Raw genomic sequence first — 13,600 nt, 5'->3', positions numbered from 1 at the left:
TGATTTGACTTTGAAGCAAAAGTATATTAGTTTCCAAATTCTGTCTGTCCAAGTTAAGCAGTCCACTAACTCTTGTTGTCAACTTGGTATTATCAACATTGACTTCAAAGAGGCATTACATAATTTAAAAAGCATTTCTAAATTGATTGATCTCACAAAGCATTCTTCAGATTTTTCTTGTAGTTTTTGTCACCAATTACATAACACAGTCAGTTACAATGAAAATCTTTGACATATTGACTTATGTTTGGAGAACATGCAAAATCATTATTATTGATTTGTATTATTAAGTTCCAGTTTGAGCATAATTCCTCTACTTGGCTAGCTAGGTTACAAATAAGCCTTTCCTTTCTTTGACTATTTAAATTTTTAGCTCATTTATATATAGTACATATTAGTGAGAAATATAGGTAAGACTGCCATCTATTATTCTTGATTATTGAATATTTGACAAGCATTCCTATTGCTTCAAGAAAATCTTAAAATTTGTGAATTGTAACTGACATTAGAGTAATTTTTTATAAAATTTCCAATATTCAACCAATGAACATTGGCTAAAGCACTTCATTAAATTCATTGCTTTCTATTTCTTCAACACTTTCATAAATGACGATTCATATCTGCACACATATACTGACTGATTTTAACAACTGTATCCGTCCATGATGTTTTTTGTAAAGTCTGCTATAAAAACTAAGCACAAATATTTTTAAATACATATCGTAGGGTGGAATAAATCAAGAGGGAAACATCAGTCTCTTGTTTTAAAATTCTGTTAAATATGGAGTTTTGACCTAGCTGGAGTACTGTCTGTAATGATAAAAAACTAATGTTTTTTTCTTATTTACGTGAAAATCTTCTTTGATAAATGTAAAGAAGGTTAAAAATATGTATGCCACAAGTTTGATCTTTTAGGTCATGAATGGGCAATATTTGTTCATAGGTTTGTGTGTTATTTCAGACAAAATGTGTTCAAGATATTAATTGGGCAGTGTCTCATATCATATGGCTCAACTACAGCTAAAGAAGTGTACTTGAAATTTTTCAAATGTTGGGTCTACTCATTTTTGATGTTGTTAGAAAGGACTTTCATTCCATGGGCAATTGTTTTGATACAATTGAAAAATTTTCAACTTTTTGTAAAATATCTTTTTGTAGCATTTTCTCAGAGTTTTCTAACAAATCTCCATAATGGAAATAATTCCTTTTGTCATCTTTCCATCTAAGTTGTTTTCCTTTTTGGTAAAAGGAATCCAAGCTGGTTTAGAGCTGGCCAAAGTGTGAATTCAAAAATCTATTAAAAAAATTATAATTTTTTGACATTTATTTCTGATTTCAGGCCACAAATTTTGTAATTTTTTATCACTGAGAGCAACTTTTTAAAAATCAAATTCACTCTGTAGTTGTTGAAAATTTCTCTTAATAGTGTCCACTTAATTATCTTTAATTGTTTTTACATACCCAACAAATAGCTCTACCAGACGTATAACATGATGCATAAACATTGTGTCCTTTAGGTGAAGTGATCCCTTTGTTGTTATGACATGACCCATTTTGTACCTAGCAATGTCCTTTGCTCTGAAATCTATTTCCCTCCCTCCCTCCCTCTCGCTTTCTTTAATTTCACTTATCTCCCCACACCCCTCCCCTTTGGTAACCATCAGCTTGTTCTCTGTATCTATGTATCTGTTTTTTTTCCTTAAAAATTTTTTAAAGGTTCCACATATAAGTGAAATCATATGGCATTTGTCTTTCTCTGTCTTATTTCACTTAGCATAATACCCTCTAGGTCCACCCATGTTGTCACAAATGGCAAGATTTCATTCTTTTTTATGGCTGTATGACATTCCATTGTATATATGTACCACATCTTTATCTAATGTTCTATTGATGGGTACTTAGGTTGCTTCCATATCTTAGCTTTTGTTAGTAATGTGGCAATGAATATAGAAGTGTGTATATTTCTTGAATTAGTGTTTTGTTTTCTTTGGATAAATACTCAGAAGTGGAATTTCTGGGTTGTATGGCAATTTCTTTTTTTTAGGAATCTCCATATTGTTTTCCATATATTTATATTTAAAGTATATTTATTATTGCCAGCATATCGTTGGGCCTTCAGTTTTTATTTAATCAGACAATCTCTATTTTAAGCATTGATGTGGTAGTGTTTAAATATGCCATCATGCTATTCAATTTCTACTTCTCCCATATGTTCTTTTTATCTTTTTTGTCCTTCTTTTGGATTAATTGGTGTGTGTGTCTGTGTGCATGTGCATACTGTCACTTTACTGCCTTTGCTGGCTTATTGGCTATAACTTTGTTGTGTTATTTCAGTGGTTGCTTTAGAGATTATAGTATCTATCTTTAACTTAACCCAATTTACCTACAAGTGATATTTTTTCACTTCATACATAGTGTAAGAACTTTACAATAGTATGCTTTCACTTCTCCCGCCTTAGACTTTGTGATATTGCTGCCATACATTGTTACATTATTATCCTTTAAAGAGATTTAAATAATTTAAAAAAATGTTTTTACATTTACTCACATAGGCATATAGACTTTAAATATTTATAAAGCCTGTATTTTACTTCTTAAGATTTATATACTATATACAGTTTAAAAATAATATATAAAATTTTAATAATATATGTATTATAAAACATATCTAATTATAAGTATATAAACACATAATAAATAACTTTCACCAGTTTCGCTGGGGAGTGGGTGGAACTCTTCACTTTGCCATCCTGGCAGCGGAACTCTCCCTGTCCCCAGCCAGGTTTGCAACTCTGGATGTGGGTGCCCAGCTGGATGCTTGCGTTCACTCCGACTGCAGGGAGACTTGAGAGTAGACATCCCGGTGATTCAAACTTCCTGCCTTCTTTTCTAATTAAAAAAAAAAAATCTCTATATATCTATATATAGATATATATTGCTGGCCACACATTAACTTGAATAAAACTCTTGTTACCTTGAATTTTAATTTTCTGAGCCCTTTGGAGATACAGAGCACTTATAACCTAGCTAGCCCAGAAAGACTGGATTCATCCTCTCCACCCCATCCCAGGGCAGAGAGGCAAGGGAAACCAGATACTGACGCGTGCCAGCCCTCTCCTAGCAATTTCGCCACCTGGTGGCAACTTGTATGTACACCTTGAGCCTGGATTAGATTTAGTGGTCTTTGGCGCCCTCTAGCGATGAAACAGCTCAGGCTGGTCTTTTGAGATTCACAGTATTTCATTTGCGATGAAGTGATGTTTGACCCAGTATGTTTGCCTTTCACAAGGAAGCAGATTTGGGTGCTTGTTAGCTTTAGAGGCCAGAGTAATCAACCTGTATCCATGTCCACAGACTGTTGGCTGGCATTTCACCTGGCACAGGTCAGGTTTGGGCTCACTGGGAGGACAGTCAGTATTCCTCCCTGGTCAGCGTCCAGAGTTACTTTCCTGGTTCAGAACTCATGCATCTACCTCAGAAGATTTTTGTGGTAATTGTGAAGGACATAATGGAGGCATTTTACTATAATCTCCCTCCAGATTTGCTGGCCAGCAGTGAAAAGACTGAGAAGAGAGGCTGGTTTGGAGATTTGTTTGTTTTTTTGTTAAATACCTAGATCTTCAAAGGACATAAGGTATCCTTCTCCCTTGTTAGGGTTCCTCCTATCTCAGATCCTTTCCCCCCATCTCACCTTAATGATTTAATGCCAGTTTACTTCCAGCCGAGAGGGCACTCACCGGGACTGATCTAATTGCAAACATCCCACCACCCCAGCCCTCTATTGGTTTTCAGGGAAAATTGCCCGAATTTGTGACCCAAAGGTTGAGAGGCCTATTGTCCTTGTGACCAGTCAGAACCTCTGACCTGGTACTTCTGGGCTGCATCCTGTGTTCCATTTAGCTTGATTGGCTGCAGTCCAGGGACTCCCATTCCTTACCTTTCTTGGAATTTTCTTTCATTTAGAAAAAACAAAATCCAACCTCCTTGGCAGTAGTTTGCCTTGGAAAGGTCATTTTAATCCTTGTAGGCTACCACCCTTCCCACCTTATGAGATGTCCCATATGAATCTAAACAGATTGAGGGATGATCTTTTTTGAAAAAACATGATATTGGGGGCCATCTTGTCTGAGGCCAACCCTGAAGTCAGAAGTTTTGCCTGTACTCTAAGACTTTATTAAGACTATGAAAAGCTGACAGGCTGACTATGGAAAGTGACTTCCTCCATCCATCAAACTTGGAGGGCAGAAAAAATTTTGAAGAGAGAGAGCTGTGTGCGCAACCTCACTCTTTCCATATGAAGCCTCTGGGAGAGGCAAAGACAAAGGAAAATTGGTTCACGTGCAACGCAGCCTGTACATGTTCTGGGATCTGTGAGTGGCCCACCACTCGTTACTAGAGCTAGGCCTGAGGCATTTGAAACAGTGTATTTGGTCCCAAGGTGATGTAGCTTTTCAGTCCCTCAGATATTCTTGGTTTCTTTTATACACTGCTGGACAGACTCCTCTAACATGGCCATCCTGGGACTAACCCTCACTTGTTTTTGAAGGCCTTGCCTTCCACATTGCCCCTTGGAGAGGGGAAGAGCATCTACATCCAATCTTTGTCCCTCCCCACAATGGCCATCCCAAAGAAAGCTGCCTGTGTCCTCACGGCTGAGCTTTTCCATCTGGGTCAACCCCCATTTGTGTCAGGCGGACCAGCAGCTGGGTTGTTCAGTCACCACACTGGTCTCCTGCCCTTCCCCCTGGTGCCGGCTGTTTGCAGGATCAATGCCTGGAAGCCTCATCGTTAGAGGCCAGAGGCCATGGAATGAAGTGGAGGGGTAAGCCTGGAAATTTTGAGAGCAGCAGATGCAAAATACTGGACAGTTTCCCACCAGTCTTCATTAAAGACGACCCCAAAGCCGTCAGCCTTGGCTACTATGGAGAACTGGATTTCTCCCTTCAGCGAATGGTAATTGGTTTCTACCTACACCAGAAGATTAATATTTGAATTAATAATCTTTCTCATTCACCCTGCCCCAGGTCTCCTTAGGCAGCCTGTCAGAGGCAGAGAAATGTGTTCACGGGGCATGGGCCAGAGCTGGTCCATCGCAGTGGCCAGCACCGCAGAGGGTGGGGCAGGCTGCCGAGGTCTGCAGCTCCCAGGGCCGGAAGGCGGCTGCCTGAGCACACGGCAGGAGCTGGTCCGTGCAAGTGGCAGATGGGATTTATGTTTAATAATCTTTCCCCTGTTACCCCTACAGGGATCTGGAAAATGGAGTTCTGGGCTAAGCAGATGCTTTCTGGAAGAATGCACAACAGAAGAGATGCAAATATAAACCTATGGTGGTTGGCAATCTGTTGGGGGTTCAGGGAGCCAGGGGCTAAGTGTTGTGGTTTTGCTGTTATAGGCGCCACCCTCACTCCCCACCCACCCTACCGTAGGTGGCGATAAAAGGCTCTGAGAGCTGGGAGGCAAGTGTTACACATAAAATCAGAGGGAAGTCTTGGACCAAAGAAAAGCCCTGGGGTTTGGGGCCAGATTCCAGGTCCCAGGAGAAAGACTTGTCAGGAACAGGGGCTTCGGGGTACGCTGGCTGTCTGACTCTTGCCTAGGGGTGCTGGGTCCCTGCTTCAGATCGCGGCGCTATTCTGGTGCTTCCCAGTCAGGGGGTAGGCTGGAGGTCTGCTGGGGCGGCCTGTTTGCAGGATGTGGCGATTTACTGCCTTATGAAGTCACTTCTTACTGCAGCCCCTCCCCACCCCCAACACGGAGGGCGACGGGCAGGGGCTCCCCCATGGGAGTCCCCTCGGGCTTGAAGTCTTTCTTGGAGACGATGGGCCCTGAGACTGAACAAGAGAGAGGAGACAAACCCTGGGGAGGTGGGGGTAGATGGGTGGGGGTTTCGTCCTTCCCTGCATTCTAGGCGCTTCTCCAGGTGAACTGAGATTTGCTTGGCTTTGCCACCAGGTGACGCTGTCTACTTATACAGAAGCCCAGGGAGGTGAGGAACAGAGCAGCTGCAAGGAGTGAGTGGTGCGTGGAGCCCACTGCACCAGCTCACACTAGAGCTAATCTTGAATGCAGCTCTTCTTGACTCTGTGTTCAGTCATGCACTCCTAGCTTTAAATTGGCCACGGTGGGAGTATTGACACCACGGAAGTGAAATTGGCAAATGCTACAAATTAAGGTTCTCCCCAGGGAGCCTTAAAAACCAGCTTGAACAACCAGCTTCCAGGTTGGTTGTTCAACATTTACCATCATGCCATTGGGCATAGCGACTATTCAGTGACTGGGAAACTGAGGCTCGGGGAGTATATTGAACTTGTGGCAAAATTGGAAAAGAACCCTACTGTGTGTTTTCTTCTGTGTCCACTTGTTTACACGCTGTTCATGGAAAAGAAGTGTACATCCACTTTGGAACACAGTTTGGTGGTTGCTTAAAAAGTTAGGCAGCTAACTATACGCACCCCTAGGTGTATACTCAAAAGAAAAGAAAACATGTCTATATAAAAATTTGTACACAAGTGTTTGTTACCACAGTGGCTGACACATAGTAAGTGATTGATAAATACGTGAATGAAAGAATGAATGGTTCAGAAAGGAAAAGGTGTAGTTTGAGAGGGGAGTCTATGTAACCCCAGGTGGCCTCAGGCAGTAGAAATCTGAATCTGGCTGGAAGGTCATCTGGTCCCTTGCCAGAGAGTGTGGGCCAGGCTGGTGCATAGAAGTGGCCAACCATGGCCAGAAGGTGTGTGAGGCTGGAGCTGGTCTTTTGCCTGGATGTGAAGCTGGACTTGTTGCAGAAGTGGCTGCCAGGGGGACAGAATGGGGCCTGGGTGCAGGGCTGGAACTGGTGAGCCAGGGTTGCTGAAGTGACACGGGGCCATCCACCCACCAATCACTGGCTCTTGTGCTCAATAAAAAGGAAAGAAAGCTGGAAAATGAATGAGGCGCCTTCCTGCCACTGTTGCCTTGCAGCCTCCCTCCAGCACCCTCTATTGGCAAAGCCTAGCACTGCACCAGCTGGCAAAACAACTGTTCTCATCTAAGCAGCAGCAATCCTTTCTAGATAAATCTCATCCTCTCCTTCAAAAGAGACACATGCTCTGAAGATATGGTTAGCTCTCATTGTATACACAGCTAACCATATTAATTTCTCCTCAAATTCAGTCACAGTTCCACTGAATATTCTGCTAACCTCCAACTTGTATATAAAGTCATACTGAAAGGAAAAGAAAACATGGGTAATAAATGCAAATATGTACATACCTATAACAAGTAAAGAAAAAAAGGTGAAAAGTTACTGCAGTTCTCCTTTGTGTATCAGCCGTGAATAGGGTTGTGAGATAAAATACAGAACACTCAAATAATGAATGACTTTTTAAAAAGTATAATATTTCACACAACATTCTTATACTAAAAGGATTATTTGTTGTTGATCTGAAATTCATGTTTAAATGGGCATCTGTATTTCTTTTTGATAAATGTGGTAACCCTAGTCATGAGATTATGGTTAATATCTATGACATCCTTTTTCCTCTGCTGATCTGATATTTTGTCCTCAGCTGGAACCTCAGCTGGTCATGGATCTTTACCTGGTGCTACATCTAAACCTTTGTTCTTTAAGGCTCTTAGTGCCCTGGGTTCTGGACAAAGTCCTGCCCCCTGTGCAGCTGCCGCCCAATTTCTCCTTAGGAATCAGGATCAATTAGTCTAACCAGAAGGGTAGCCTCTTTTCCTGCCTGCTGGTTTCAACTCAGTGGAAGCACTGCAGTGCCCCCTGGTGGAAGCATTATCTTTTGGGGAACTTAGATCTCCAAAGCAGGAAGTCTCATGGCTGCTAGGATGAAAGCGAACATTCTTTGAGGGAATCATTATGGCTAATTATGAAAGAAACCATTCCCACTTCTATCTCTTGATCCCCAAGCTCAAGTATTATGTCTCTGGAAGAGACTGCACCATTTAATGGTCTTTGATTCAAAGCATAAATTGTATCCTGTAAGTATGATATTTATATTTCAGGGTGTTACCTCTCAACTTGTGCCATAACAGAGTCTTCAGTAAGCCACTCCACTTTTAATTAGGTCAGTTGCTTCTGGGCAATAGGGTGTGTGCTAAGACCAGTTAATTCCATATTGCACTTCTTTTGTTGTGGAATAAGTTCCTCAATCAGATGCAGTGCTGTGGGGAATGCGATGATGGTAGCTAAGGCATCCCAAGAGTCCAGGGATGTTGGTGCGGGAAGATGAATGATAGCAGTGAAAGCAAATCCATTTCCAGAATTTGTACCTCATCCATGATGAAAGAGGTGCAATGGAATCAATCTGCCATTAGGTGGCGAGGTGGTCCCCCAAGGAATGGTGCTGGGGCTCTCTGTAGTTCTCCGCTGTTGGCAGATTAGCCACTAGGTGGCAGCAGCATCCAGCTCAGCCTTAGTAAGGGGGACATCATGTCCACCAGCTCATGCCCAGTCCTCATGCCTGTAACCATGGTCCCTTTGTTCATGAGCACATCGGGCAAACACTGGCATGGCTGGGAACAAGGTCGACTGACATTGTGCAGTGTGTCATTTTGTCCACCTGATTATTGAGGCCTCCTTTGCAGAGTCTTCAAATGCCATTTGGTGATATGGGATGTGAATATCTTTACATAGTGTCCATTCCCAGAGGTCCATCCTGTACCTCTTTTGACTCTCTGTATCATATTTTCAGATACTGACTATTGATCCTTTTGAGTCCTTGAGCTGCCATAACAAAACACAGACTAGGTGGATGAGACTGCAGACATTTATATATCTTAGTTCTGGAACCTGGGGTGTCCTAGATCAAGGTGTCGGCAACATGATTCCTGATGAGGGCTTCCTGGCTTGCAGATGGCTGCCTTCTCACTGTGTGTTTTCCTCGCCTTTCCTCTATGCCTGGAGATAGATACAGATATAAATATAGATAGAAGTAGAGATAAAGATATAGATATTGATTGATTTCTGTTTCTTTTAATATAAGGACATTAATCCCACCACAAGGGTCCCCTCCTGACCTCATCTAAACCTAATTACCTCCCAAAGACACCATCTCCAAATACCACCACATTGGTGGTTAGGGCTTCAACATACGAATGTGGTGGGGGTGGGGGTGGAGGCGGAACACAAACATTCAGCCCATAACACTGACCATCTATCCAAACCACTGGTAACTACTGTGAATCACTGTGGATACAAATTTCTTGCTGTTGCTCAATGCAGGCTAAGCAGATCTGAAATGGTCCCTTCAGTCTTCTGTCCCTGGGAGAGCTGCCCTTCACTGCTGTCCTGAGTGGGGCTGTGGTGCTGCAGATGCCACTTTCAGGTGGTGCCAGCATATCCTGCAGACCCATTGGGAAACCAGGCTCATGACCTCCCGCCTTATGTCATGTACACCTACCTGTGTCATCTGCCAGAGCCATTTTGCCTGCATAAGGGAAGCCAGTCCATGTGGGGACTAGAGCGTGGCAGGGAGAAACAGGGCCAGGGACTCTGGGTTTCAGAGGGCCCTGAATGCCCCGTGTCTAGATGCCCAATTATGTGAGCCAATAATTCTTTCCTTGTTTGAGGTGATTGTATTGGTGTGCCCCACAGGATCCCTGATGACAGTAAACATGGGTCTGCACATACTCTGGGAGGATGGAGAGGTGCCTAGTAATTCTGCCCCAGCCTCAAAGACTGGAGAGGAAAAACCATGAATTTCCATCATACCAAGGCAAGCAAACTACTAAAAATGTAAGGGTCACAGACATGACTTTGCACAATGTAAATGCTTGGCACACGCTTCACAAATGTGTAATGCATGGAGAAAGTCATTTGGAGAAGAGCTCCCTTTCCAGGACTGGTGGGTCAGGTTATTCAGTTGAGTTAAAAGTAAATGGGTTGACAAAGATACCACAAAACTCCTACCCCAAAGAAAGCTGGTGTGGTTATATTGATATCAGATTTAAAATCTTTATGGCCAAGAAGCATTGCCTGAAATCACTTGAAGAGGATAACAGGAAATTGGAAGACTTAAATGACTTGACCCAATGAACTTGTATATAGAACACATACCCAGAGTTACAGTATGTATATTGCCTCCAAGTAGAAAAACAACATTGACAAAAACTGACCATATATTGGGTCATAAAGCAAGCTTAAACAACTTTCAAATGACTGAAATCACCCAGCATATATTCTATCACCTAAGCATATATGCAAAATACTAGAAATTAATGATAAACTAGACATCAACAATAGAGATACTAGACATTCTCACATGTCTGGAAATAAAGAAATATGCTCCTAACAGTTTAGGGAAGTAAATAACATTTTGGAAACTAGATAATGTTTTGGACTGAACAATAATGAAATCACAATAATGAACATTCTTGTGGCATGCAGCTAACGCAGTACATAGAGGGAAACTGATAACCTTAAAATGTATTTAGAAATTTCATAGAAAATAAAAAGGCCAAAAATAAATGAGCTAAATATATATCTCAGAGAGCTAAAAACAACAAAGTAATCTCATAGAAAGTAGAATAAAGGAAATAAGAAAGAGAAGAACAAATACTAAAAAGAAAAAATAGGTAACAAATAGTGGAGATGTTGAAACAAGAAAGCAGAACATTGGTTCCTTTATGATACAACTGAAATTGAAATGATTTGGTGAATTTATCAAGAACCAAAGAAAGAAGACAAAAATTACTCATATCAGGAAGGGGGGGCATTTTTGCAGACATGGAATACCTAAAATGGATTATCAAAGTCTATTATTGGAACATCATGTCAATAATTGGAGATGAAATGACATTCCTAGAAAAACTTAATCAAACATATATATTTGACTGAAGAAGAACTTTAAAATCTTAATTCTTCTAAAGGCATTGAATCAGTAGTCAAAGACCTTCCTGCCAAGAAAACTGGCTCAGAGAGCTTCACTGGTAAGCAATTCCAACCTTATACAAACTTCTCCGGAGAATAAAAGAATTCTATTAGAGAATAAACAATGTCTCATTTTATAAAGTGAACACAACCTGGTCTGCAAAGTCGGCCAAGGGCAGCGAAGGGGGATTACGGCGCTCTACCACTCAGGAATAGGGATGCCAACGTTCCGAACAAAATATTATCACCCCGACTTCAGCCTTGGTGCGGAATACCATACGACGGACAAGTTCCAAGACCGGAAGATTGGTTCAACATGAGGAAACTCAACGCATTAATTCAAAACATTAAGGGAGAGAAATTGTGTCAAAAGATGCAGAAAAATCAGTGAATAAAACCCAACAAAGGATTTTTTAAAACCCATGCATCATATAAGGGATGTATGAAAACATCCTTAATCTAAGAGAATCTTTAAAGGAAACCATAGCAGTACCGGAGTCAGGCAAGGGAAAGAAATGAAATGCATAAGAATTGAGAAGATGGCAACCAAATTGTCGTTATTCACAGATGACACGGGGAAGTCTGTAGCAAGTCCCACAGGAGGTACAGATAAATTAATAGAGTCTATTAAAAAATAGAGCAAATTTACCAGATCCAGTTTCAGTATATAAACTTACTATATCTCTATATATCAACAAATGAATAGAAAATAATGTTTAAGAAGTGTACAATTTACAGTTGCACTACAAAAGTGAGTTAACTAGAAATTAGTCTAAAAAGCTGTTCAAGCCATTTGTTTATGGGGGCAGTTAAAACCTATTATTAAAACCTATTATTAAAACCTATTAATGGGAGAAAGGATAGTCATGGATTGAGAGATTCAACGCAGTGAAGATGTGAATTTTCCCCAAATTGATAGGTAAATTCCCCTGAGAATTGGTTCAAGGTGCAAAATTCCCCTACCTTTTTATAGGGGGTGGAAGTCAAGCAGCTGATTCCCATAAAGAGCAGCTCAGGTCCTCTTGACTGAGAAGAGCACTTTCCTCTTTCCTGGACATTTGGGCAGCTTCAAGGTCATGACCAGAAGGTCCTGGTTCCCTCCAATGATCCCTCAGAATTCTCCCTCTCTGTCCTTGAGGACCCAGAAGCTGGGGTACTCTGTCCCCAACTGAGAGGCGACCTGGAGCTGTCCCTACTACTGGCACAGGCCTGGACAAGCTTCTTCCCAGAGCGTTGGCCCTGAGTAGCGGCGCCGGAGATCCCCGTACTGTCCGGGAGTCGCCCCGCCCCTTCCCGTCCCATCCTCCTCTAATCCTGGGCAATCACGCCCTGGGCTCCGGGATCGCTTCACACAGGATGGCCGCTAGAGGTCGCTGTCCCCTCGCCAGAAGCTGAGGGAGGTGCTCCAAGGAGCGTAGATCAGAGGAGCGGGGACCAGGAAGGCAGGACTGGCTCAGGGACCCCCGAGTGATGCCGCGGGACACTGAGTCTCACGGGTCACATGAGACAGGGACAGTGTGGGGGCCAGGATGGCGGGGCTTAGTGACTGCCAAGTGACACCTGGCGTATTTACCTGAATTCCCATTTAATGCCATGAGTGAATGCCCACTACTGGGGATAGCAAGTTCTGAGCGTCAACAAACCAAGGAAGGGCTGATTCGGAGAATGGTACGGTGGCCTCTCGCTGGGCTGTGTATTAATCCTGCTGGTCCAGAGAGCGGGCCGCAGCTCACAGGAAACCCTATCATAGACGCCCTATGTCCCCCAGTTCCAGGTCGGGTATGTGCGCTCCAGAAGTGCTGGTGTGTGCGTGGACGGAGCACAGGGGTTCTCTGGGCTGTGTGTGTGAAAGGCCAGGGCTGCCCTAGCGCCCACCCGCTGGGGACCCGCCAGCACTGTGCTGTCTGTTCTCACATAGCCATCTAGCTCTCTGTATTTGATGTGGTTGGACCCTAGTTGTAGGGATACATGGGTAGGAAGTTAGAAGGAGCATGGTTGTTGGCATGATGTCCTCCAGGTACATTTGAAAACTTGGAACAAAATGCAAGGTGCTCAGCATGATGTTCAAGCCCCAGGAGCCCGCTGGCTCCCTCTCCTGCCTTCTCCACTTCCTTGAATCCGGCCACACTGGCCTTGCTGCTCCTGCAACTTGCCAGGCACATTCCACCCCAGGGCATTTGCACTTGCTGTTCCTGCTGCCTGGAGCGCTCCTTCCCGGGCTCCTCCATGGCTAGCCACCCGGCGTCATCCAGGGATGGCCTCCCCTGACCATCCTTCTGAAACCCATAGTTGTTACGCTCTCCTTCCTATACAGCATAATGTCTTCTTTGCCCCGGCCTGTGCCACCCACTGGAACTTTGCTCCAGAATTTGGTCCTAGAGGCCACTGCTGTTTCCCCAGGGCCTAAAGCAGCACCAGGCTTTGGAGCTGCTCCATAGCTTCGTGTGGAATGAAAAGTGCTTGGTTTTTCCTGGAGTAGGAGGGAGCTCATGGGATGGTGGGAGTAAGGGGTGGGGACAGGGGGCAAGGGGAGCCTAGTATGATCAGTTTCCCTTCATAAAGGTTTCTGAGCTAGTTGACCCCCGTCTGAGCTAGTTTGTTGCTTCTGTGTCTATATCAGTGTTTTTGGTGTTTTTGTGTTTCTGTAACTCCCAGCCGCCTCCGCGGCCCACACGCTCCCATTCAGCATGGAGGAGCCTGCCTCAGGTACTCTCTGGTCTGGGAATT

At 43.2% G+C, this 13,600-nt stretch overlaps 1 long non-coding RNA gene across 1 annotated transcript; it reads right to left on the bottom strand.

Moving 5' to 3' along the window:
• Positions 1-2,808: 2,808 nt before the first annotated feature.
• Positions 2,809-12,140, bottom strand: LOC129086331 (uncharacterized). Its single transcript, XR_008530799.1, has 3 exons — positions 11,837-12,140; positions 8,016-8,902; positions 2,809-2,889 (listed from the first exon to the last, which is right to left on the bottom strand). It is a non-coding gene; the product is annotated as an uncharacterized LOC129086331 (long non-coding RNA).
• Positions 12,141-13,600: the final 1,460 nt, after the last annotated feature.

Source organism: Pteronotus mesoamericanus, unplaced genomic scaffold (genome assembly GCF_021234165.1).
Source record: "Pteronotus mesoamericanus isolate MK-2021 breed Mesoamerican mustached bat unplaced genomic scaffold, CSHL_Meso_final scaffold_371, whole genome shotgun sequence".
Lineage (NCBI taxonomy): Eukaryota > Metazoa > Chordata > Mammalia > Chiroptera > Mormoopidae > Pteronotus > Pteronotus mesoamericanus.
This window is presented reverse-complemented; position numbering and strand designations above follow the sequence as displayed.